Raw genomic sequence first — 4,904 nt, 5'->3', positions numbered from 1 at the left:
TTGAGGCTGTAGATTATGATTCAGGAGATACTGGGGCATTGGTGGTGACTGCACCTGAGGTTTTGGAGGAGAACACTCATGGAGAATGCAGAATGGAACAAAAGAGACCTGGGGGGATGCATCAGGAAAAAGCACTGGAAATTACGGAGAAAGCAACATCACACAGGACGGGGAAGAGAGACAACATTTCATAAATTGGATACAGTCACAGGCTTCAAACTCCATAGTAAAGCTGAGTATATTCAAGTGGATTTGGCAAATAAAAACAAATATATACTTTGAAAAAGGCAATGTCAATTGCGTAGTGTGGAGAAAAACAGTTTGCAACAAAGACAATCAGCAAAACTAGTCTTTGGAGGAGAGCACATTTTGGAGACGGCCATGGGACCGCAGGCAAATGATCTGGCTGAGGGTGCATGGGCTGGGATAGCCTGGGCCATCCCTCCAGAGAAATGCCACGAGGGATCCACGTTCTCATTGAGGAGGTGGTGACAGGCAGACAGAGAGGGGACCAGAGGAGAAAGGAAGGGGGGAGATTATTGCTTATTTTGTTTGTATTTATTTTACTAAGTGACAGAGTAACTTTCTGGAGCAGACAGTTGAAATGTTTAGGGAGACTGCAGCAGAGGAGTAAGGGGACGACCTCAGGAAATCCGCAGATGGAAGCCTCTGAGGCAGACAGGACCAGGACGTCTGCCACGAGGGCACAACTGATGTCAGCAGCAAGAGCTCCGAGGCCAGTGCCTCCCCATTCAAACCTGGAAGACATCAGGTCAAAAAATGAGCTGGGAGTACTTTCCTTAGAAATCAACTTTTCCCCAGTTGATTTGATTTAGGGCAATCAAATCACCATGAATGTTCCACAATTCACAGCACTCTTTAACTTTTATAAAACACAATATTATGAAATTTAGTAGCAGAGGTTCTAGGATCAAATTGCTCATGGTCAAATCCTGATTCTCAGAAGTTTCTATAGAAGGCAATGGGACCTGTTCTAAGTTTGGAGCAAGGGATAGAGAAGAGCTAATTAATGTTTCAGAAAGTTCACCCCCGCAGCCATGGCTAGAGCCAATATATGTTATTTTCCATAAACTTCCTTGTTTATAAAATAAATAATGTGCCTATCTCAAAGAGTTTTTGGAGTATCAAATGAGATAATGACGAAAAAGCACTTAGAATAATGCCAGATCTAGCCTAAGCATTTTGTAACTGTTGCTGCTCACAATTATTAGTACTTATTAATTAATAATTATTCCCCACTGGGCCCTCCATGAGCTTTATTAAGCATTCACCTGTGAACAGGAAGGGATGGAAGCTGTTGAGGACATAAAGCAAGCCAGAATGTCCCCTGGCACGATGGGAACTGCCATCTGGCTTCCCTGCCCATGATTCTGAATCCAGCTGCCCTCTCCATTCTGCTGATCTGACTCCCACATGGTCAAAGCAAACCAATAGGAGAGTGACAATGCTAACAATTTCTCTAGGTAGTAAGGAAATCTTTTTGTTCCTTGATGTCTCTTGTACTCAGAGTAAACAAAATCATTCTCCTAAATATGGACTTTCAATCACTCTCAGAAATATTATTTTACTTGATTCTTAAAACAAACTTGTCAAGGAGGTAAAACAAATACACTACCCTGTTGATAAGTTTCAGAAGAGCTGGAGGACATGGTAAGAATCCCACCTTATTCATCCTCGGTGGCTGCCCCAAGGAATATCCATGGTCCCAAAGCAAAGCAAAGTGTCTTCCGGGTGCAGGAAAATCACCATGAGATCATCAGAAATTCTCCACAGAGCAACTTATTTTGGTAACTAAAAAAGGTATTTCCTTAATACTGTCAAGGAAGTTGAGCTTGGAAAGGGAGGGTAGAGGAGAAAAGAAGGTAGAGAAAGTAGACAGGGGAAACTACTACATCCTCTCCCACTTCCTCTCTCCCCTCCTTCTCTCCAGCATTCAGAGCCCAGGCAGAGCCCTGGCCTGCGCAGCCCCCAAGCTTCCTGAGCGTAAAAACGAAAGGGGCTCAGGCCAAACGCGCCACTGCAGTGTCAGCCCCGCTCCAGGTGGAGGCAGCAGCGAGGTTCTGCAGCCATTGAATCCTTCTGATGAGGTGCTCAGACAGGTGGACAGTTTAATGAGCCTGCTGGAATTTGTGGCTGACGCCAGGGCAGAGGGAGAGAGAATGATTAGAGGCCCCTGCCTCTCTAACTGTGCACATGGCCAGAGGGGCAGCTGGTTCAACTAGACCATAAACCTGTCATGGGAATAAGTGGCTCCTTGGGGACGGGATGTGAGAGGCACGTTATGGGGGAAGAAAGGTTGCAGAGCTGCAGAGAGGGAATGTCTAGCCTTGCCAGGCCCCACAGAAGGCTCACATTGGCTCAGCAAGACATTGACCTCCACTGCCTCCAACACTTGACCTGTACTGCTAAGAGCAGGGTTCGTTGATGTATTCTCAGTCTCAAGATGGCTCTCCAGGAAAAAAATCCCCTTGCCTCCCTGGAGAATCGACTCTAGCTCTTAAGTGGCAGAACTCCCTGCCAAATGAATACATCCAGAAATAGAGATTGCATTCAGAGCAGATGAAATATTACCCCAACTCTTGGTGTTAACACCTTTATGCACATCCAGATCTGTGACTTGAAGTTTATGTGCCATGGAAGGAGTATATTGCCAAAACTTGCTTTTATTAACCCCACTCTGCACATGGGGTGAATCCAGCTTCCGTCATAATTCAAGGGAATGTGACAGGTATGCACAGCATAGCATGTAGAACTTAATGTTGAAGGTGGGTAGTGTGAGGTAGTGGCATGAGCACTGGGCAGGAGTCCAGTTGGGCCTCCTGTGCTGGGTCCCACACTCACGTGCAACTTCAGACAACTATGCAGCCTCCAATAGAAAATGTGGTGTTTTCACCCAAGGGCACAAAACTGCTGTGAGCAGGAACAACATAGCTGCACACAACCGTGTGAATAAATTTCACAAACATGACGTTGAAGGAAAGAAACCTGATATAAACACATACTGTGACACTCAATTTAGCTAATGTACAAAGCTGGCAAAACCAATATATGTTAGACACACTGTATTTGTTACCGGGGAGGAGTCCGACAGCAGAAGCGCTCCGGCAGCTCCCAGGCTGCTGCCGCTTTTGGTTTCTCCATCTGAGTGCTGATGCTATGGCTGTGGTTGGTTTATGAAAGTTTACCAAACTGTGTGTCTAATGTGTGCACTTTTCTATAATTATAATATACTTCAATAACAACTCAAAAAGGGAAGGATGAATTGATAACTTCTGGGGTTTCATTCAGTTTCAGCAGGCTGTCATTCTAGTCTGTCAATCATCCCAGCTTCCAGTTTCTCTTCTTTTCTTTGTTGCCTCCCTTTGGCTTCTCTCATCAGTATAAAGAGAGGTGGAATGGGCAGACTGGGTGGGGGCGCCACTTTCACTTGCTCCCTGCAAGCACCTTTCACTCCAGGCCCCTTATGAACGTCTGATGTGACCGGCAGGGCTCCCTTCAGGCAGTGCCAGACCCAGGGAATGGTATGCAGCCAGCCTGGCACGCCTCCTCCGCCCTTGTCACTCACTTACAACAGACAAACGCCTGGCTTCTTCACCTTAGGTGGAGCGCTAGGTTTCCTGACCACCATCAGAAAGAAAGGAAAGTGCGAACATCTGTTGACACCTACCAAAGGGTAGAATAGCAGTAACGGGCAGCGGATGTAAGATAGAAAGCAAAAGGATAAGGCGGCCTCGGGTGGAGGGGCAGTGGGGTGGCGGGGTCCTGACGTGGGGAAGAACCGGCCTAGTGGGCCGGGAGGAGCCGGCCAGGGCGGGGCTGCGGAAGGGCGGGCAGCCTAGGCCCAGCGTGTCTGAAGGATGACCCCTCCCAGAGGTGTCTGTGGAGGAGGAGGAGAGGCCACTCGGGGCGCAGACAGAGCACGTGACGATGCCCAATTCTCCCCGACTCAGAAGAGCCCGCTGTCAGGGCGGAAACAGAAGAGGCTGCGCACGCAACCCCCTGATGGGCCGGTAGGCAGGGCGCTGCTGTCCGCGACAGCGTAGGAGCGTGCGTGCGTGCGTGCGTGCGTGCGTGCGTGCGTGCGTGGTATCTCACTAAAGGCAGCCATAGTCGTACCCAGCCTCTGCTTTCCCTGTACGGCCTCTTTTGTACTTCATGTTTATTGAGCTTAATACTCGTTTGGTGATAACTTCAGGAAACCCTCTCAAACAATAAATTGTAAATGTGTCCAGGTTGCCATCTCATTTTAGAAATATACTTTTCCCATTTGGGATTAATTGCCTAAACGTCCTTACAAGGTAAAAAGGGAACTGTCTCTTGAACATTAGTTATTAAATTATGTATCACCAATTCATTTGCTGCACTGATTTGAGCTTTGTGACATTTCTTATTGATTGTTTGAAAGCAAACTCCCAATTATCAAAGGATCAGATACTGTCTGCTTAAAATCCCTCTTAGAGTAGCAGAGAGCTGCTGTGATAGTTTAAAGATCCTGGGTCTTTTGTGACCAAAACGTGACTTGAGCCCTGATACGGGCATCAACCAAAGGAAGCGTTTTCTTAAGGAGAAGGTTTTGAGAAACCCAGAATCTGATTATCGAAGCCATCACAGTGTGGCTGCCCTGGCAGGAGAGCATCTCGCTTGCTTGCATTTTGAAGCCCAGTGCACTGAATGTGGTCTATTGTGTTTAGGCTGGAGATAAAGAACCTCATTTGGCAGACATCCCGGCTCAGATCCTACCTTTTACAAAGGCAGTATACTGCAGGTTCCCAGAGGTGAAGAAAGAATAGCTGAAATAGTAGCTTACGGTTTATCCTTCTTATCTCAAATGTCTGGGGAATAGGAATAATAATATTTACAATTTGTAGAAAATTTTATGTGCA

General features: G+C 46.8%; 1 long non-coding RNA gene across 1 annotated transcript; it reads right to left on the bottom strand.

Annotated features, from left to right (window-relative positions):
• Nucleotides 1–543: 543 nt before the first annotated feature.
• LOC129525352 (uncharacterized) lies at nucleotides 544–4,038 on the bottom strand. The gene is made up of 2 exons (XR_008669607.2): nucleotides 1,685–4,038; nucleotides 544–758 (listed from the first exon to the last, which is right to left on the bottom strand). It is a non-coding gene; the product is annotated as an uncharacterized lncRNA (long non-coding RNA).
• Between the last annotated feature and the right edge of the window lie 866 nt (nucleotides 4,039–4,904).

This window comes from Gorilla gorilla, chromosome 9 (assembly GCF_029281585.2).
Source record: "Gorilla gorilla gorilla isolate KB3781 chromosome 9, NHGRI_mGorGor1-v2.1_pri, whole genome shotgun sequence".
Lineage (NCBI taxonomy): Eukaryota > Metazoa > Chordata > Mammalia > Primates > Hominidae > Gorilla > Gorilla gorilla.
Note: the sequence above shows the minus strand (reverse complement) of the source record. Positions and strands in the feature narration are given on the sequence as shown.